The sequence below is a fragment of the Schistocerca americana genome, chromosome 8 (assembly GCF_021461395.2).
Source record: "Schistocerca americana isolate TAMUIC-IGC-003095 chromosome 8, iqSchAmer2.1, whole genome shotgun sequence".
In the NCBI taxonomy this organism is placed as follows: domain Eukaryota; kingdom Metazoa; phylum Arthropoda; class Insecta; order Orthoptera; family Acrididae; genus Schistocerca; species Schistocerca americana.
Genome location: NC_060126.1, coordinates 190,441,104 through 190,463,824, shown reverse-complemented (window position 1 = coordinate 190,463,824; position 22,721 = coordinate 190,441,104). Strand labels below are relative to the sequence as shown.

Genomic DNA, 22,721 nt, shown 5'->3' with positions numbered 1-22,721 from the left:
TCTGTCATAACAAACAACGAGAGACAGAAACTTCCTGGCAGATTAAGACTGTGTGCCGAACCGAGACTCGAACTCGGGGCCTTTGCCTTTCGCGGGCAAGTGCTCTAGCAATTCAGCTACCCAAGCACGACTCACGCCCCGTCCTCACAGCTTTAATTTCATTCTAGAAACGTCCCCGAGGCTGTGGCTAAGCCATGTCCCCGCAATATCCTTTCTTCCAGGAGTGCTGGTTTTGCAAGGTCCGCAGGAGAGCTTCTGTGCAGTTTGGAAGGTAGGAGACGAATTCTGGCGGAATTAAAGCTGTGAGGGTAGGTCATGAGTAGTGCTTGGGTAGCTGAGTTGGTAGGGCAGTTGCCCGCGAAAGGCAGAGGTCCCGAGTTCGAGTCTCGGTCCGGCACGCAGTTTTAATCTGCCATTAAGTTTCATATCAGTGCACACTCCGCTGTAGAGTGAAAATTTCATTCCCGTAACGAGAGACAGCTCCACACTAGCGGAAGACAACACTGGACATCAATATGAGGCCAACCACTGTATACATCAATGCCTGAAGATGGGGAGCAAGTGCTCGAAATACGTTGCAGTATCTTAAACACAAAACAAATAAGAGTGACTGGTAGCAGAAAATAGAAATAAACAATTATGTAACACAGTCACAGTTCCCAGCATAGCCAAAATTAATTGATAATTTTACCTGAGACACTTTGTATGTCTGACATCGGCTGTATATGGTGAATATAATAGTGAAAAGGCTGTACCTGTACCACTGAGGCAGACTTTGGGAACCGCCACAGCAGCTTCCTCGGCCTTCGGAGTCGCAGGATGCTTCCTGCCTGCCGCACTTTCACCAAATGGTTGAAATGGCTCTGACAAGGGAACCTCCCCATCGCATCCCCCTCAGATTTAGTTATAAGTTGGCACAGTGGATAGGCCTTGAAAAACTGAACACAGATCAATTGAGAAAACAGAAAGAAATTGTGTGGAACTGTGAAAAAATAAGCAAAATATACAAACTGAGTAGTTCATGGGAAGATAGGCAACATCAAGGACACTGGGAACGCAGGAGTGCCGTGGTCTCGTGGTAGCGTGAGCAGCTGCGGAACGAAAGGTCCTTGGTTCAAATCTTCCATCGAGTGAAAGTTTAATTTTTTATTTTCAGTTTATGTGACAAACTCTTATGTTTTCATCACTTTTTTGGGAGTGATTATCACATCTACAAGAAAACCTAAATCGGGCAAGGTAGAAGAATCTTTTTACCCATTCGCCAAGTGTACAAGTTAGGTGGGTTGACAACATATTACTGTCATGTGACGCACATGCCGTCACCAGTGTCATATAGAATATATCAGATGTGTTTTCCTGTGGAGGAATCGGTTGACCTATGACCTTGCGATCAAATGTTTTCGGTTCCCATTGGAGAGGCACGTCCTTTCGTCTACTAATCGCACGGTTTTGCGATGCGGCCGCAAAACACAGACACTAAACTTATTACAGTGAACAAAGACGTCAATGAACGAACGGACAGATAATAACTATGCAAAAATAAAGAAAATAAAATTTTCACTCGAGGGAAGACTTGAACCAAGGACCTCTCGCTCAGCAGCTGCTCACGCTACCACGGGACCACGACGCTCCTAAGCTCATTTTGTCCATGATGTTGCCTATGCGACCCGTGGACTACTCAGTTTGTATATTTTGCTTATTTTTTCACAGTTCCACACAATTTCTTCCTGTTTTCTCAATTGATCTGCGTTCAGTTTATCAAGGCCTATCCACTGTGCCAACTTATAACTAAATCTGAGGGGGGTGCGATGGGGAGGTTCCCTTGTGAGCACTATGGGACTTAAGATCTGAGGTCATCAGTCCCCTAGAACTTAGAACTACTTAAACCTAACTAACGTAAGGACATTACACACATCAATGCCTGAGACAGGATTCCAACCTGCGACCGTAGCAGCAGCGCAGTTCTGGACTGAAGCGCCTAGAACCAACACCGACTCAAAGGTAGGCTTCGGCGCTTGTTCGTGACGTCACGTCAGTTAGGCACGGCGAACGCCAGGTCTGTTGCAGGCATACTCACAATGGTGGTGTCTCCCTCCCTGACACAGGAAAATGTGAAACTATTGGCGGTAGTTGACCAACACACATTGTTCTGAGAGATTTCTGCAATCAATTAATTGTGCAATTCATTACACTTCTTAACAAATAGTGTACTACTGAACTTAAATTTCCACCTGTTTTAAGGATTGACATACATAAACAACTGCATGGTCCAGCAGCAACATAATTCGTGCTTCTTTATCTTATTTGTAAATCTGAGGAAGTTACGTTTGTACTGGGTTGCTTTTACAAGAAATTGTGAACATATTGGTGCTCTTCTTTAGGTATCTTGGTTGAATATGGGGTGAGGAGCACTGAATGTTAATGAAATATCTTGCAATTGTACACTTTGGGGGAGAGGGTGGGGGACAGAAGGAGAGGCAAAAGAGAGATACTTGTTTTATCAAATAAAATTTTTTTATGTTATAAAGTTTCTCCTTCCAGTTGCAATGTGCATGTTTAAAAAAGTTTAAGCTCAGCAGTATTTTCGATGTCTGAAGCTATTTTGTTTTCTGTTTAGAATTACTTTCGTTGAAAACGACTGTAATCTAATGACTAGCAACAGTTGGACATTTACACATGTAAATTAGTTCACATTTCCAGTGACGATGTCAAACGAAAATAAATAAATAAATAAAAGAAACGAGTTCATTGTAAGGGAGTTGGGGTAACTTTCGATAACAAAATGGATTAAGTAAATATAGTTACCTGAATGTAAAATTTCCGAAGCTTGCAATGGGGCAAAGCATCTTCTCATATTGATCTACGTTTGTTTCGACAGGATTCAGTAATACAGAACTATGATCTTCATTTGCAGCCTTACGAGAGTAAGAAAATCTTTCATCTAAATAAAACTGCAGAATCCAAAACAATGCCAAACAGTTTGTCCAAAAATAAGACATTTATAGCGATAAGCACTCCCAGGCGTTTCTGCCTGCAACAGACCTGGCGTTCGCCGTGCCTAGCTGACGTGACGTCACCAACAAGCGCCGAGGCCTTCCTTTGAGTCGGTGTTGCTAGAACCGCTCGGCCACAGAGGCCGGCACACCGTACCCAGGCTGAGCGATTTGTGCACGAGGAGTGCTCGCGCCCTGTCATCTGACTGCTGGTCTTGCGCCAGGTTCTCCTCGACAGCAGCTCAGGCGTCCGCCCTTACTGGACCCGTGGTGAAGTGGGGACAAACGAGTCGCGCTACTGCAACGTCCACCAGCCGGCGCAGAGATTTCGATTGACTCTGGAGGGCGAGCAGCCTCGCTAACAGCGCGCTGTTTACAAAAGGTAGCGTCATGAGGCCTCGCCTGTGCTGTGCCGTGAGACGAGTCTATTCCGGTAGCTCGCTCACGTCCATTACGGCGCGGCCCCTACACACCACGGCGCGGGACCGACCGCAGCACGTGCCGCTTGTTTGGAGAAGACTGCCTCGCCCCCTCCGTCTGGCCTCCCACACTACAACACGCCGTGCTGAGATTCACCACGTTTCCCTTACTTCATTGTAGCACTATCGCGACGTAAAAGAAATAACACTTCTAGTAGTACTATTCTCCTTGTTATTGTTTCGTTGTTGTTGTTGTCATAATTAGTGGTTCAAATGGCTCTGAGCACTATGGGACTCAACTGCTGAGGTCATTAGTCCCCTAGAACTTAGAACTAGTTAAACCTAACTAACCTAAGGACATCACAAACATCCATGCCCGAAGCAGGATTCGAACCTGCGACCGTAGCGGCCTTGCGGTTCCAGACTGCAGCGCCTTTAACTGCACGGCCACTTCGGCCGGCTGTCATAATTAGTCTGAAGACGTACCTCTCCTTGCCAGTCTATAGTGTGCAAACCTCTTCGTTTCTGCATAACAACGGCAGCCTAAAAGCAATGGAACCTGCTTACCGTAGTTATGCTTTTGTCTCATTCTACAAGTTTTACCATTTCCCCCGCCACCACCCCTTCCCACTTGGCTGCATTACCATAACGACTCCTTGATACCTCAGGATGTACCCTATCAACCGATCCCTTCTTTTAGTCAGATAAGGACGCAAATTCCTTGTTACCCCAATTCCATTCCGGATTTCCACAACAGTTATTCGAGCTAGCAGTCTTGTCTTCGCATACTTACCTGTTATCCAAGCATATTATAAAAATGGACTCATAAATGAAACTTCCTGGCAGATTAAAACTGTGTGCCAGACCGAGACTCGAGCTCGGGACCTTTGCCTTTCGCGGGAAAGTGCTCCACTGACTGAGCTACCCAAGCACGACTCACGCCCCATCCTCCCAGCTGATATGAAACTTTCTTTCAGGAGTGCCAGTTCTACAAGGTTCGCAGGAGAGCTTCCGTAAAGTTTGGAAGGTAGGAGACGAGATAATGGCAAAAGTAAAGCTGTGAGGATGGGGCGTGAGTCGTGCTTGGGTAGCTCAGTCGGTGGAGCACTTGCCCGCGAAAGGCAAAGGTCCCGAGTTCGAGTCTCGGTCCGGCACACAGTTTTAATCTGCCAGGAAGTTTCATATTAGCGCAGACTCCGCTGCAGAGTGAAAATCTCATTCTGGGTTCATAAATGTTTGTATGTTCCATATCTCCTTCTAAACCACTTGACCGATTTCAACCATACTTGGTATACATATCTCTTATTGTCAGGTAACAATCGCTGCTGGGATAAGAAACACCTACCTATCACAGTTCAGGAGATATGACGTCATAAACACTGACATGCGTCAATAAATGCTGTACCAAACATGAAGTTTTAATACATTTATTCTTTACTGCTAAAACACTCATACAGTCGAGTTAACTTAAATAATCCCTCACATATCACAGGACTTTTGACAGCTTTCAGCTGCAATGCACGAACAGCTGCATATGAAAACGATAGCTGTCTGTGCAGCTATGAAGAGGCCTTGCTGTAGAGACGTTCACAAAATTGCATTGCAGACACATGAAACAGCTGTCGCCAGCAAGCAGAAACCGTCCAAGATAGTGTACTTACTACATGTACTACATGTGTACATTATGCATATTTCTTTGTACAATTAATTCATAATTTATAAAGTGTTTTCACGAATAGATGGAAATGAATTTTTTCCGATGTTACACTATGAACACAGTTCATATTTTGTTTTAATTTCTAATATGAAATTCGCAGAATGAATACTTGGGCACTGCTGGGTTTCACATATATAAAGTAGCGTGTATGTGAGTATGTCTGGGATCTCCTCCCAAACTACAGGATCGATTTCTACCAAATTTTGCACAAAAACAGCACACCTCATGAGTACTAATACTGTGGGTTTTATAGCCTCTTAGCTCCAATAGGAGTGGAGATATCGGCAAAAATGTGTCTTTCTCATCCCATGGTTTATAGGCTGCCCTGTGTGACATGAATGTTGTGTGGGAACAGTATCAGCCACATGAACTTGATTTGCGGGGCATCCTGATGTGAAGGGAAAGAAACAGTTTTCCAGGCCCTGACATGTAGGCTGCCTTGCATATGAGGTATGTTGTGTTGGAGTAGTATCGAACTGCTTTAGATGATGGCCTGTACATCAGGGACAAAGCCGTGGATATGTAATGTGTTCTGCATAACAAGCATGTTGTGGGGCTACACGTGCCGATGAGCATGGCTGGGGACAGGTTGAGTTGGATAGAAGAGAGAATGGAGAGAATGAGGGCGAGGAGGAATGGACAGAGAGAGGGGAGGGGGGGGGGGGGCGAGATACATGAGGAAAGTGGACGGTGTAGACGAGTAGTGGGCAGATGGAAAAGGAAAAGGGAGAGGTGGAACTAGAAAGAGAGAGGGGAAGGGGGTATGTTCAGAGGGAGGGATGGAGGAAACAAACAAAGAGATGGAGACGAGGATGTCATCAGAGATAGGGATGGAGGAGTTGAAGAGACACAGAGAATGGGGAGTTAAATGTAGACAGATAGACGAGGGAGAATGAGGTCGGCAGACAGAGAGAAGAAGAGGTGGACACAGAGAGGGGGATGAGAAGGAAGTGTATTCAATATGTGTCAAAGGCATATGTGGGCAAAGGCTGCAGGGGAAAGGCTAGCATTAAATGTTAGCACATAGGTACTTCAGAAAGTAATTTAGGCATGTTGGCCTAGACCAAGACTACTGCTAAATAAAGGCAGCGCACTGTCAGATGAAAGTGCATGGCTCAGGTCTCCTGAGGACACAGTTTCGCTGATGTACAGGTAACAGATACATCACAACTTGCGAGGGAAATGATACAGCAACTAAAACATACTTCATAGTTGAAGTAAGCTGGACAATACGGTTCTTTTGGGCAAAACGTCTAAACTCCACATAAATTAGACGTGAAATTCTGACGGTATATGGACCAATTGTTTCATCGTGTCTGGCATTAGAGATACGGTGCCAACAGTTTGACTACGGCCACACAGATGTGGCTTTTGCTGATCGGGAACGACGGCCAATGACATCGAACATAGATGATAAGTGCCCAGGCAGTCGAGGAACTGATTCACAGCAGTCACAGATTCTCTGAAAATGAAGACGTCCACACAGAAGTTCTCGAATGGCTCCGTGATCAAGGACTGGATTTCTTTCGTCGAGGAATTGACAGACTGCTTGAACGTCCCGGCAGTTGTTTACAAACATTTCGTGACTATGTTGGAAAATAATGTATCTGTGGGACTTTTAAGTCTAGTGCAGCATTCAATAAAAGTAGGTATGCAATAATACTGTATAACTTACGTTTTAAAGTCCTCTGGTATATTCTTTATTCTCAGGAACACTTTCCGTGCTATTGCTAGGCTGCATTTTGTATCCTCTTTACTTCGCCCGTCGTCTGTTACTTTCCTTCGCAAACAGGAAACCTGATCTACTACTTTGTGTGTCTCATTAATTAATCTAAGCCCCTCAGCATCGCCTGACTTTATTCGGCTATATTTCAGTACTCTCGTTACACTACTGTTGATGTTAATCTTGTAACCTCTTTTCAAGACACTATTCATTCAACTCAACTGATTCCTCAACTTCGTTAGTGTCTCTGAAAGAGTGACAATGTAATTAGCAAACCTTAAAGTTTTGACTTATGTTCCCTGAACTTCAACTTCCATTTCCATCTTGTTCTTCAATTTCTTTGTTTCTTGCTCACTGAACACACTGAATGTCACCAAGGATAGGCTAAAACAGTCTCACTTCATTCTCAACTACTGTTTCCCTTTCATGTCCTTCGAATATTCTAACTGTAGTCTGGTTTCTGTAAGTTGTAAATAAACGTTACCTAGTTGTATTTTATCCCTGCTGCCTTCGGAATTTCAGAGCGTATTCCAGTCAATATTCCGAAATGTTACCTCTATAGAAATGCTGTAAATGTAGGTTCCCCTTTCTTTAACCTATCTTCTAAGATAGCAGTAGTGTCAGCACTACCTAGCGTGTTCCTACATTTCTCAGAAACCCAAATTGATTTTCCAGTAGGCATGCATTAATAAAAATAAATAAAAAACTCAGAAATAACGAAATGATCGAGCACAGCAATCAAATTCGTCGAAAGAGTGGTGATGTACAGAAGAAGAATTAAGGAAGAAGAAAAAGAAGAAGAGAGCGAAAAATCTTACGTCGTACACTGGGCACAAATTATAAAGACGGGGTCTAACAAGGAATCCCTCGAGTGCGAGGTTGCAAAAGGCCAATGATGTTTACGGCATTCGACGCTCCACGTATTGTCTTCCATGCAGTCCCGATATTGACTGCTAATGGCGACAGCGGGTGGTACTGGAGGTTTCGAATGGTGAGCACAGCACGAGGCTACGGAGCGTAGTTGAACTACTTGGTCCACGAGTAGTTCACAACAGTGCAACAGCGCTAGTGGTGTTGAGACAAAGCAGAGCAGTGGCAACAGTAAACAAAGAAAACCCTGCATTGCATCTACAAGAACAGATGCCGAAGCTGACATTTTGCCAGAAAGAAACCCAAGGAGTTTCGCAGAGTAAGAAAGAAGTGGCACATGATATGTTAGCGTTTCTGCATGATGAGTCTGTGGAATGTGGGGTGTATACGCTCGATTGTGAGGACAACGTACTTGAGGAGTTTAGTGATGACGATACGTGCTTAACAAGTGAAAGTGATATTGAAATAGGTGTCCAGCCACATAATTCATCATCCTTGCCGGACAGGGAGCCACAATTTCCTACTCCAGTGAAAGGTAGTAAGACACATTTGTTGTCCAAGGAGCGGGCATTAAACATAATTACGTACACGGAAGATCACCTGCGGCATAGTAATTACGAACAGATTTCGAAGACAACCTTGTGGGTGGTGCACCACAGCCGTGAGTATTCTTCTTGGGTATTAATAATCGCTTCCGCTGTATTTTGGTCCTTTATCACTGAACCACTACCACTTTCGTGGCGTTAAAGCCACATCTTCAGGTGACATATGATTAAAACATTACAGCGGGAAAGCTCGGAATCTTCTTTCCCCAACATTCATTGTCTATCACACACGAATCACCACTAAAAGACGGTTTGACATAGATTAAAAACTGCCAAATTCCAATACAGTGGATGGGTCCAAAACAAATCGTATCAAAGTGATCGCTTCTCCAATCTATATGGAACCACGTACAGGAGACGCGGCCGCAACCATTTTTTTTTTTTCACCCATCCACTATATTGGAATTTGGCAGTTTTTAATCCATGACATATCGTCTTTTAGCGGTGTTTTGAATCTGAGAGACAATGAATGTTGGGAAAAAAAATTCCAAGCTTTTCCGCTCTAATGTTTTAATCATGTCACCTGAAGATGTGGCTTTAACGCCACGAAACTGGTAGTGGTGCAGTAATGAAGGATCAAAATTCAGCTGAAACGATTATTAATATGCAAGAAGATTTCGAAGAAGTGTGCATAAGGAAGACTACGGATATTCAAGGGAGGACAAGGCGCGTGTTTGCGCGTTTCAAGGGTGCTCGACGCAATTAACAGGATGTTTTTAATGGCTCTAAGCATTATGGGACTTAACATCTGATGTCATCAGTCCCCTCGACTTAGAACTACTTAAACGTAACTAACCTAAGGACATCACACACATCCATGCCCGAGGCACGATTCGAACCTGTGACCGTAGCAGCAGCGCGGTTCCGGACTGAAGCGCCTAGAACCGCTCGGCCAGAGCGGCCGGCTAACAGGATGTGCATGTTAGTGACCTACTACGTTATATACATCAAACTGCACGCAACATAGATTACAATGATTTCAAGGGAACCAGTGGATGGCTACATAGTTCCAAAACGTGCTACAGAATTGCAAGACGTGAATAACGAAATTTCAAACAAAGCATTGTCTTGACGAAGCACAGTAAACTGGGGAATCGGCCAGAAAATTTATAGATGGGATAAACAAACTTCTCCCATCGTTCAGTCAGGAACTTGCTTTCAACTCCAGTCAGTCGGGGTTTGAGGGGGATACGCATATGAAGGGAACACTGGGAATTAGAGGTGCCAAGAGAGTCGGGTCAAGATCAACTAACGCCAATGCCGCAATGCATTCGCATACAATTATTCCGACTGTGAATCTGGGTGGTACACTGGCTGGAAAAAAGTTATGTATTGTGCTCCGCGAAGTTGGAGGTGCTCTGCCCCCTACGGCTCTTTCTAGTATGCGTGATGGTCTAAGGGCAACAGGGGATATTTACATCACAGCAAGCAAGAGAACTGCAACTACAGCTTGAGCACTGCTTTTGGCCAATAGCTACTCGAGGTAATTTTGTTTTTCATGATTCCTGGTCGGGGTATAAAAATCATATTCCTTTGGAGCAAACTATCCCTCCTGGAAACTGTGTGACATTGCAGTTATTACCAACTGGAACAACTGGACAAATTCAGCTCCTTGAGGCTTGTTTTTTTCCGTGACTACAAAATATATTACCGTACTGGCTACAGCTACGCCTCAGAGGAGAGCCAATTTCACAGTAAGCTCCACGACAGTTTCCAATTCGGTTGTATGCCAACACATTCTATCAGCTCTCATCACTCCGTTACAACAATATGATTCTATATGCATTCTTTGGGAGTGGATACCCAGCTGGACATCCTGCACGGTTTGTAACTCCCAAGGAGTTCGCCTTCGATCTTGCTGACAACCTTTGTAACCACTGTGGCGCGCCATTTTTCATTCGGTGTTCATGGTGCAAGTTAATGGTTTGTTTTGAACATTTATTGAATGTCGACGATGTCCATTTTGTGCAGTGAAATACATACTTCCATAGGAGGGTGATCTCTGCACCTCCCGGACACTTATTTTCTGTCGCCCTCCTGACGTACATGGCGAGTCGTTAGCAGCTAAAATTTTTCCTGTCGCAACTGTTAACACAACACTTTCAAATTAGCCTTACTAAAAATTGAACTTGCGATTTCGCACTCCAGCTGTTTCTAGGAAGCAAAATCTGAACAATAAAGGTTTCTAAAATACACTCCTGGAAATGGAAAAAAGAACACATTGACACCGGTGTGTCAGACCCACCATACTTGCTCCGGACACTGCGAGAGGGCTGTACAAGCCATGATCACACGCACGGCACAGCGGACACACCAGGAACCGCGGTGTTGGCCGTCGAATGGCGCTAGCTGCGCAGCATTTGTGCACCGCCGCCGTCAGTGTCAGCCAGTTTGCCGTGGCATACGGAGCTCCATCGCAGTCTTTAACACTGGTAGCATGCCGCGACAGCGTGGACGTGAACCGTATGTGCAGTTGACGGACTTTGAGCGAGGGCGTATAGTGGGCATGCGGGAGGCCGGGTGGACGTACCGCCGAATTGCTCAACACGTGGGGCGTGAGGTCTCCACAGTACATCGATGTTGTCGCCAGTGGTCGGCGGAAGGCGCACATGCCCGTCGACCTGGGACCGGACCGCAGTGACGCACGGATGCACGTCAAGACCGTAGGATCCTACGCAGTGCCGTAGGGGACCGCACCGCCACTTCCCAGCAAATTAGGGACACTGTTGCTCCTGGGGTATCGGCGAGGACCATTCGCAACCGTCTCCATGAAGCTAGGCTACGGTCCCGCACACCGTTAGGCCGTCTTCTGCTCACGCCCCAACATCGTGCAGCCCGCCTCCAGTGGTGTCGCGACAGGCGTGAATGGAGGGACGAATGGAGACGTGTCGTCTTCAGCGATGAGAGTCGCTTCTGCCTTGGTGCCAATGATGGTCGTATGCGTGTTTGGCGCCGTGCAGGTGAGCGCCACAATCAGGACTGCATACGACCGAGGCACACAGGGCCAACACCAGGCATCATGGTGTGGGGAGCGATCTCCTACACTGGCCGTACACCACTGGTGATCGTCGAGGGGACACTGAATAGTGCACGGTACATCCAAACCTTCATCGAACCCATCGTTCTACCATTCCTAGACCGGCAAGGGAACTTGTTGTTCCAACAGGACAATGCACGTCCGAATGTATCCCGTGCCACCCAACGTGCTCTAGAAGGTGTAAGTCAACTACCCTGGCCAGCAAGATCTTCGGATCTGTCCCCCATTGAGCATGTTTGGGACTGGATGAAGCGTCGTCTCACGCGGTCTGCACGTCCAGCACAAACGCTGGTCCAACTGAGGCGCCAGGTGGAAATGGCATGGCAAGCCGTTCCACAGGTATACACCCAGCATCTCTACGATCGTCTCCATGGGAGAATAGCAGCCTGCATTGCTGCGAAAGGTGGATATACACTGTACTAGTGCCGACATTGTGCATGCTCTGTTGCCTGTGTCTATGTGCCTGTGGTTCTGTCGGTGTGATCATGTGATGTATCTGACCCCAGGAATGTGTCAATAAAGTTTCCCCTTCCTGGGACAATGAATTCACGGTGTTCTTATTTCAATTTCCAGGAGTGTATAAAAAAATTACGGACACAATCGCAAACGCAGATTTCTGTTAAGAAGAATGACTGGTTCCAAATAGACGAAATGCTTATTCAACATTTTTAAGTCAAACCCCACCAGAGTGTCGCGGTACAACAACGGCAAGACCTGCAAAACTGAGACATCCTCAGAACAGCTGCAGCACAACGTTTATGTTCGCAGAAGCGAAAGGACAGAACACACTTTCGGCGCTCGTAAGTTGTGCAGTTAATAGACGATAATACGACCGTTCCACTGTACTCTCAAAATATCCATGACACTGAAACTGGCCTTTTGGAATTAACTACAGTTTTCATTTGCTGGACACGCAGCGTGTATTACACAAGGAACTGGGTCAACAATTTGTACGTGTCTCTGTACCTTCCGACACTGCGTTGGCATGACTTAACAAAATAAACTGCACTTTAGAAATTTTCTAGCTGTCATGCACTTCTGTTGCACCTTTGAATGTGTCTAAATACTTCACAAGTTCTTTTAGAGTGTTCTTATCATTACTAATACATTTTTCAGAGACAGTTTTCTTCGCAAGCATTTCATACTGTCTAACTACAGACCGTAGCATTTAAAACAAGCTATTCCACCTAGCCTCCATTGGAGGCTGCACAGTATAGCTATGGTGTGGTAGCTTATAATTGTAATTCGTATGCGGATAAGTGTTTCGTTCGTGGCAGTAGTCCCGTGTTGATCGGAAGTACAATAAATAAGGTCGCGTGAGGACCATGAATTCTCATAAAAGTACTTTGAATTTCACGGAGTTTGTGTAATGAATGTACAAATACCAAACTGCAGAATACTGAGCGTCAACAGTACACTAACATTTACCAAAGTCTCCGAGAGTGTTATCGTCTTACAGTAGTAGTTCATCGTCAGGGCCCATACGTTGGAGCCCAACGCACTAACGACAGCAGTACAGGTGAGGGCAGGTAAGCCGAACAGAATGAGGATGGGCGGATGGACTTTGAAGACGCAGTGCCAACTGACTCACGCACTCCTGTTAGGCTACCGCTTCTACATCTACATGGAAACTCTGCAAATCACATTTAAGTGCCTGGCAGAGGGTTCATCGAACCACCTTCACAGTTCTCTACTATTCCAATCCCGTATAGCGCGCGGAAAGAACGAACGCCTGTATCTTTCCATTCGAGCTGTGATTTCCCTTATTTTATCACGGTGATCGTTTCTTGCTAGGTAGGTCGGTGTCAACTAAATATTTTTGCCTTCGGAGGAGAAAGTTTGTGACTGGAATTTCGTGAGAAGATTCCGTCGCAACGAAAAACGCCTTTATTTTAATGATTTCCACCCCAAATCCTGTATCATGTCAGTGACACTCTCTCCCATATTTCGCGATAATACAAAACTTGCTGCCCATCTTTGAACTTTTTCGGTGTACTCCATCAGTCCCATCTGGTAAGGATTCCACACCGCGCAGCAGTATTCTAAAAGAGGACGGACAAGCGTAGTGTAGGCAGCCTCCTTAGTGGATCTCTAATATATTTTCTAAGTGTCCTGCCAATTAAACGCAGTCTTTCGTTAGCCTTCTCCACAACATTTTCTATATGTTCCTTCCAACTTAAGTTGTTCGTAATTGTAATTACTAGATATTTAGTTGAATTTACGCCCTTTAGATTTGACATTTATCGTGTAACCGAAGTTTAACGGATCCCTTTTAGCATGTGAATGACCTCACACTTTTCGTTATTTAGGGTCAGCTGCCACTTTTCGCACCATACAGAAATCTTTTCTAAATCATTCTGCTATTTCTTTTCATGTTCTGATCACTTTATTAGTCGATAAAAGACAGCGTCATCTGCAAACAACCTAAGACGGCTGCTCAAATTGTCTCCCAAATCGTTTATATAGATAAGGAACAGCAAAGAGCCTGTAACACTACCTTGGGGAACGCCAAAAATCACTTCTGTTTTACTCGATGACTGTCCGTCAGTTGCTACGAACTGTGACCTCTCTCACAGGAAATCACGAATCCAGTGATATAACTGAGACGATATTCCATAAGCACGCAATTTCACTACAAGTCGCTTGTGTGGTGCAGTTTCAAAAGCCTTACGGATGTTCAGTAATTCGGAATCAATCTGAAATCCCTTGTCACCAGCAGTCAAGACTTCACGCGAGTAAAGAGCTAGAAGAGTTTCACAAGAACGATGTTTTCCAAATCCATGTTGACTGTGTGTGAATAGACAGTTTTCTTCGAGGTAATTCATAATGTTCGAACACAACACATGTTCCAAAATCCTGCTGCATATCGACGTTAATGATATGGGCCTGTAATTTAGTGGATTACTCCTACTACCTTTCTTCAATATTGGTGTGGCCTGTGCAACTTTCCAGTCTTTGCGTAGGGATCTTTCGTAGAGCGAAAGGTTGTGTATGATTTTAAGTATGGAGCTATTGCATCAGCATAATCTGAAAGGAACCTAACTGGTACACAGTCTGGAACAGAAGATATGCTTTTATTAACTGATTTAAGTTGCTTCACTACTCCAAGGATATTTACTTCTACATTACTGCTACAGGCAGTTTGTTCCATAGTGCAATGCTGATTACGGTTTGTGCAGTTATTTTCTTTTGAAATAAACGTATTTTGTTTCCATCACCATCAAAAATGCTAAAATCTAATAACTTCAAACATGAAAGGGATTAGCCAATGTTGTAACTTGACCGTATTCAACAATGTAAACTCAGCTGTGAGAAACAGAGATAGTAATAATAGTAACGATAATAATAACATGGTGCAGAGAATGCAACCATATCGTTTGTCTACTTCACGTTACCGAAATGAATACGAAAACTGGAGCAGTTTTCTAGTTCCACATTCGAAGAAGGAAGGAGGAACCGGCAAGACTTCTAGAAGATAGAGCAAAGAAATAAGAATTTCCTTACAGAGGCGGAATAAATAAGGCATGAACTTCTCCCCGGAGGGACGTCAGAAGCACTCGCCAGCGCTGGATGTCTCCGTCAACAACTGCCTTCATTTCCGCTATAAACACGCCTTTGAAAATAAGCGGCGCATTGAAACAGAGCTGGCGAATGTAGCGGGACAGTAAATTATTTTAACGTTCTTTTCTCGGCGCTCGCAGCAGACCCGCGAGAATTAAAGAATTAATGAGGACGGAAAGACGGGAAGCGCCAGAAGCCCGACGAGGGCTCGTGGGATGCGCGGAAAATTGCCAGCTTTCACAACGCGCTGTCTTCCTTGGCAATACAAGAGCGGAGGAAAAATTCAAGACGTTCCGGTCATTCGCGTACTCCTGCCCGATTACAGCAGATCAAAAGGCCACGCTCATGAAGTTTTTATGTATCTCTGTGCATAGGTGCCAGACTAAAATTCCACAGATGTCCAGTTCAGTCCCAGGTCGGTTCTTAAGGAAGTTCCAGTACCACCAATACCACATTGGATACGATATTTGGGGGTCAAAATCAGTACATTAACCTGTATGTTGTATAACATCAAAACAGAAGTATCGATACCGGGAGTATCGCAAAATATCGATTTATTACGTCGTTTATAGAATTTCTTGACCATAAAAGGTCTTGTTTAGAATGCAAGGCGAATTATGAAAAGTACACTGTGCTTTTATGAAAAAACTTGAGTGTCAAATCAGTTATCGACGTAAGCATTAAAAGAAAAGTATTCCAACCGCAGACAAATTACAAGCCATCATATAAACTGTCCTATTACAGTGCTTTAGTACAACTTCTTCTTTGATAAAGATGCACTCATTCACAACGAGCCTTTTTGTTAAAAAAACAAACGCACTCAATGCAAGATGTAAGAATTATTCTAGGTTTTCATTGACTAACAGGCAACGGTCTTGCCGCAGTGAATACACCGGTTCCCGTCAGATCACCGAAATTAAGCGCTGTAGGGTGTGGCCAGCACTTGGATGGGTGACCATCCGGGCCGTCATGCGCTGTTGCCATTTTTCGGGGTGCACTCAGCCTCGTGATACCAATTGAGGAGCTACTCGACCGAATAGTAGCGGCTCCGGTCAAAGAAAACCATCATGACGACTGGGAGAGCGGTGTGCTGACCACACGCCCCTCCTATCCGCATCCTCATCTGAGGATTACACGGCGGTCGGATGGTCCCGATGGGCCACTTGTGGCCTGAAGACGGAGTGTGCATTGACTAATACATGTATAAAATCAATAAAGTAACCACTTTTTCGAAGTAAATATGTAAGTGGTTAATGATGTTGAAATTCACTCTAAAACAAAAGGAGGAGCACCAAGAAGGAATAGTACGAATGGGACGCAGATCTGTAGATGAGACGTGCATGTAGAGACAAAAAAATAATTACAATTTCAGAAAAATTGGATGATTTATTCAAGAGAAAGAGTTTCACCAAAAAAATGTTCAAATGTGCGTGAAATCTTATGGAACTTAACTGCTAAGGTCATCGGTCCCTAAGCTTACACACAACCTAAATTATCCTAAGGACAAACACACACACCCATGCCCGAGGGAGGACTCGAACCTCCGCCGGGACCAGCCGCACAGTCCATGACTGCAGCGCCTGAGACCACTCGGCTAATACCGCGCGGCAGAGTTTCACAAATTGAGCCATTCAAAAACGTGTTGGTCCACCTATACCCCTTACGCATGCAATTATTCGACTTGACACTGATTGATAGAGCTGTTGTATGTCCTACTGAGGGATAGTGTGCCGAATTCTGCCTAGTTTGCGTGCTTGATCGTCAAAATCCCGAAATGGGTGGAAACCTTCTCAATTGGGGAGAAATCCGTCTACCTTGTTGGCCAAGTTAAATAAGGTCCGGTAAGTACGACAAAAAGCTGTAAAAAGCCCAGGATGGTTTGCCGTGTACGGCAACAAAACGGGGCTTAGAATATTGTCAACGTACCGCCGTGCTGCTAGGGAGCGGCGGATCGGTGAATGGCAACCAGACGCGTGCTCCTATGAAAAGAAATGACAACCCAGGCCACCACTCCTGGTTACCAGGTCATATGGCGGGCGGCAGATTGGCTGATGTCCCACAGCTGTCCCGGGTGTCCCCAGACACGTCTTCGGCCTAGAATCGCATTGACTAGCGTAGAATTGTCTTCAGTGATGAGTTCTGCTTCGAACTGAGCCTCGATGACCAACGAAGATGTGTCTGGAGGCGCCCCCAACAGCGTTGCGATACCAATCTGAGCAGTGCGCGGCTCGTGTTCATGCCGTTTCTTGCTCGACAGCTTCTCTTTACCGAACTGTCGCCTCGTTTCTTATTCGATTTACTGGCGTCACTAAGTTACTGGCTTGCCTGCCCGTGCGTGGCAGCAGCAGCACGTATCGATAAACGTACTGTCGTATTATATTTGAAGCGACCGCTAGTACGAGGGCAGTTCAATAAGTAATGCAACACATTTTTTTCTGAAGCAGGGGTTGTTTTATTCAGCATTGAAATACACCAGGTTATTCCCCAATCTTTTAGCTACACAACACTATTTTTCAACGTAATCTCCATTCAATGCTACGGCCTTACGCCACCTTGAAATGAGGGCCTGTATGCCTGCACGGTACCATTCCACTGGTCGATGTCGGAGCCAACGTCGTACTGCATCAATAACTACTTCATCATCCGCGTAGTGCCTCCCACGGATTGCGTCCTTCATTGGGCCAAACATATGGAAATCCGACGGTGCGAGATCGGGGCTGTAGGGTGCATGAGGAAGAACAGTCCACCGAAGTTTTGTGAGCTCCTCTCGGGTGCGAAGACTTGTGTGAGGTCTTGCGTTGTCATGAAGAAGGAGAAGTTCGTTCAGATTTTTGTGCCTACGAACACGCTGAAGTCGTTTCTTCAATTTCTGAAGAGTAGCACAATACACTTCAGAGTTGATCGTTTGACCATGGGGAAGGACATCGAACAGAATAACCCCTTCAGCGTCCCAGAAGACTGTAACCATGACTTTACCGGCTGAGGGTATGGCTTTAAACTTTTTCTTGGTAGGGGAGTGGGTGTGGCGCCACTCCATTGATTGCCGTTTTGTTTCAGGTTCGAAGTGATGAACCCATGTTTCATCGCCTGTAACAATCTTTGACAAGAAATTGTCACCCTCAGCCACATGACGAGCAAGCAATTCCGCACAGATGGTTCTCCTTTGCTCTTTATGGTGGTGAACAATTGTGACAGCACTACCAACAGAGATGTCAAGTTGAGCACTGAGTTGTTTGATGGTGATCCGTCGATCATCTCGAACGAGTGTGTTCGCACACTCCGCCATTGCAGGAGTCACAGATGTGCACGGCCGGCCCGCACGCGGGAGATCAGACAGTCTTGCTTGACCTTGCGGCGATGATGACACACGCTTTGCCCAACGACTCACCGTGCTTTTGTCCACTGCCAGATCACCGTAGACATTCTGCAAGCGCCTATGAATATCTGAGATGCCCTGGTTTTCCGCCAAAAGAAACTCGATCACTGCCCGTTGTTTGCAACGCACATCCGTTACAGACGCCATTTTAACAGCTCTGTACAGCGCTGCCACCTGTCGGAAGTCAATGAAACTATGCGAGACGAAGCGGGAATGTTTGAAAATATTCCACAAGAAATTTCCGGTTTTTTCAACCAAAATTGGCCGAGAAAAAAAATGTGTTGCATTACTTATTGAACTGCCCTCGTATTTCCGGCTCGTCGTGTGTCGGGGGTTCAGTCGAGACGGAGTGCCTGTGAAATCCGGACAGCCAGTACTCGCCGACCGCTGGCGAAACACATGCACTGTCCGACGGGAGGAGACTGGAGCAGGAACAACCGTTGGTTGGTCGTTAGGTAGGTCGTCTCATCGGGAGACGTGTATTTGGTCTTTTGACCGTTCCTGGACCTCGTCAGTTGGTCATCTTGTCAGACGTGGGTCGGTTCCTTCCTTGTGCAGAGATGTCGGGTGTCCAATGGGCAAGTGTTCCCTCTGCATGGTTGGGTCCGAGCCAGTGTGCCCGGTCGCCGTGTTTCCGAGTTCCGAACGCACATCGAGGGAGTCGGGTTGGAGCTGCAGTGAGCTCTGGACAGCCATGACTTGCCCGACCGTTACCGACACACGTAACTTGAATGAGGACGACCTTGGTTAGTCGTTCGGTCGGTTGTCTCATCGGACAACGTGTTTGGTCGCTTACGGACACAATGTGTGTGTCGACTTGTGGTTTCTCCTTGCTGTTCTACAGGATTGTCGAAGTTCTTAGTGCAAGTGTTTACGTGGAACTGTGTGTAGCTTGTGTGATTTCCACTGAGGAGTTATGAATGCTGTCTGCGTACTGGAGTAGGCAGTCGGTCGGTTGGAACAAAGCAGCGAGTGTGCGTTTTCTCACCGTGTTGATGCTGTCCGGCACGGCGTGTAGTTCGACAGTCTTTGGTGCTTGTTTATACATTTTTGAGGGGTTATTGTGCCTTGGCTGTTATTAGTCGCCAATTTTGAAGACGTAGTGCTGCTGGTGTCTTCGTCCTCGGCTGATATTTTCCGTTGTCGTGCCATTGGTCGGCGGAAGGGAATTGATTAGGTTGTTGGTCGGTCCTTCAGCCGTCCCTGGGCCGGGTTGCCATCTGATTACTTAATCTTATTCTTGGCTGCCTGTCTCACCTAAATTTGAGTTACCTCCTCAGGCCAACCCTTGGAACCCTTCTGAGCACCATTGTAGTGTTGTTTTTAGATTGTGATTTTTGTCTCAAGTACTGTGCGGCCTTCAGCCGCCTATTAATTTAGTTTGTTTTGATTTTAAAATAAGGCCTTCAGCCGTCTTAAATTAAAATTTGAAAGGTCATTTGTTTAAAACCTTTTAAAATTTTCTTACTGAAATTCTTGTTATCCAGGCCTTAAGCCCTCAGATCTTCTATTTTGTAACTAAGGCCTTCAGCCGTGTGTATTTCTTAATGCAATTTTGATAAATTGTGTTATGGCCTTCAGCCATATTGTTTAGGAATTCTCTTAAGGGTATGTGTGTTTAAGTGTTTTAGCAAAATGAAGTTTGTATGTTTGTGCAACTAACAGCAACTGATTTGGCCCCCTTTGCACAATCTGATCCGCTCTGTCCTGCGAACCCAGATTTCACAATCTGGCCTGACTGTTGCCCAATATAGGGTCCGACAGGTAGGAATGATGGTCTAGGTTATCATTTCTTTTCGTAGCAGAAGATGCCTGGTTGTCGTTGGTGGCACCCTTACACCGCAGCAGTTCATCGACGATATGCTGCGCACCCTTTCATTGCCCTTCATGGCAAACTATGGCTCTGAGCACTATGGGACTTCATCAGTCCCCTAGAACTTAGAACTACTTAAACCAAACTAACCTAAGGACGTCACACACATCCATGTCCGAGGCAGAATTCGAACGTGCGACCGTAGCGGTCACGCGGTTCCAGACTGAAGCGCCTAGAACCGCTCGGCCACACCGGAGGGCCATGGCAAACTACTAGGTTGGAAAACGTCAAGTTGCACTACAGCCCGAGATTTACGTGAAACTGTAGGACTCCCTATAACTGACTGTGTGAGTAACCTAAAATGTCGAAACAAAGGCAAAGGCATGTTTGCTGGAATACGACTACGCCTAGTTAGGCACTGTGGTGTAGAAACCAACCCAAGCGGTTGAGAGCAGTGTTACACGCTGTAGCATGTTCTATCGAAGAGCAAAGATGATTTGAGTGTCGCGCGGCCAGGTGCTTTGTTTGGAAATTCCGTTACATAAGAAAACTTAGCAACATTCACTGGACAATAATATGGCAAGCCAGACCGCACAAGCTCGCTAATGGGTTTCCCCCTTTTTGCTTCGTTCCTTTTGACAGGGTAGATTGGACAAAATCATTAACGTTTTTTGACTTCGTCCTTCGCTTATTTCTTTATTTTGTCCTACATTATTGGTGATATTACCTTATTTTGCACGATCGCCTTCAACACTTTCCACGGTGTACACGTTCCTCGTCCGGCGAGACGACCCACAATGCACAATGTTTCTCACGCACGAATATAAAAAAAAATACGGTTCATATGGCTCTGAGCACTATGGGGCTTAACTTCGGAGGTCATCAGTCCCCTATAACTCAGAACTACTTAAACATAACCAACCTAAGGACATCACACACATCTATGCCCGAGGCAGGATTCGAACCTGCGACCGCAGCGATCGCGCGGTTCCAGACTGTAGCGCCTAGAACCGCTCGGCCACTCCGGCCTGCCACGAACATCAAAACAGCTACTTATTAACCTAATGGATATGGTTTACTAACTGTAAGGAAGCTCGCTTTGTGTTTGGTCACCTTCCCTCTATTTTGGCCGGTGAAAGAAAATGTCAAGCGATAGCTACATTTTTTTAATCCAATACTGCTTTTACACGATCTAGTCACATTAATGTGTAACATCGACTATGTTCAATCTCCCATATACTCAAATGTGGCTGGAGGCAGTACTAGCAGTGGAGGGTATATAAAACTTTTCGGCGGGTGGCGGGAAACAGTACAATCGTTGTCGCAATTCGGAAACGGTTTATGTGACACCGAAATGACCATGATCATTGCCTTTCGGGCGAAACGTAGGAGCATTTCCGAAAAGCCTAATCGTACTGCTGTGGTTGAACTATTGCAAAATGGCGCTACACAGAACCGGCGCCGAGGCAACGACAGGGGTACCACGAAAGAGGAGAGGAATGAACGACAGCTGCGGAGACGCGTTTGGGAGAATACATGTGCAACTACCGAGTAACTGAATCAAGGGACTACCAACAGTATCTCCTCAACGACCGTTCAGCAAAGGTCGGTGCAGCGGGCGTCTGGTTCATGCACCCACGCTGATCATCACTGACGAGGACCGGACTTTGCACGCCAGTACCACAACGGGAGTCCACTGGGTAGTGTAACGTGACGTTTCAGATGAATCACGTTTTATGCCCCATAGAGGAGACTGTCGTTGGTGTGAACGGCGTGAAACGTCTGAAAGCAAAGGGTCCAGGCCACAGGAGGGAGCGTTATGGCATGGGAAATGTTTTCGTGGCATTCCCTGGGTGATCTCGCCGTTCTAGAAGGCACAATGGAACAACGGAAGTATGCAACTGTCCTTGGGAACCATGTCCATCCTTACATGAAATTTCTTTTCCCTCGGCACTGTGGTATCTACACTCATGCTCATAAATTAAGGATAATTGCAGAATGTGGTGCCACACAACGTGGCACTACCCAAAACTGGCGCTAGTACCATAGGCACGTAGGGAACACACACGACATAGATCTGTAAGTCCACGGTATTGGCGATAAGTTGAGAAAACCATCCCGAAACACATGTGCTACAAAACACCACTGTTTCCTGGGCAAGTACCCCGACATCAGTATGGGATATGATCACCATGCACACGTACACAGACCGCACAACGGGCTGACATACTCTGGATCAGCTGGTAGAGCAGCTGCTGGAGTATAGCCTTCCCAAGACGTGCAGCGATACGTCGACCGAGAGCACCTCAGACGTGCTCGATGGGGTTTAGGTCTGGAGAACTGTCAGGCCACTCCATTCGCCTGATAGCTTCTGTTTCGAGGTACTCCTCCACGATGGCAGCTCGGTGGGGCCGTGTGTTATCAGGAGGAAGGTGGGACCCACTGCACCCCTGTAAAGGCGGACATACTGGTACAAAATGACGTCCCGGTACACCTGACTTGTTACAGTTCCTCTGTCAAAGACATACAGGAGTATACGTGCACCAGTCAGAATCCCACCCCACCCCATCAAACCACGACCTCCATACAGGTCCCTTTCAAGGACAT

The 22,721-nt window shown here is 45.9% G+C and overlaps 1 protein-coding gene and 1 pseudogene across 1 annotated transcript in view; one reads left to right on the top strand and one right to left on the bottom strand.

Annotated features, from left to right (window-relative positions):
• The window catches only part of LOC124544794 (ankyrin repeat domain-containing protein 50-like), a 371,911-nt gene that overhangs the window by 300,627 nt on the left and 48,563 nt on the right, over nt 1-22,721 (bottom strand). The window lies entirely within an intron of this gene.
• Nucleotides 15,791-15,908, top strand: LOC124546114 (annotated as a pseudogene).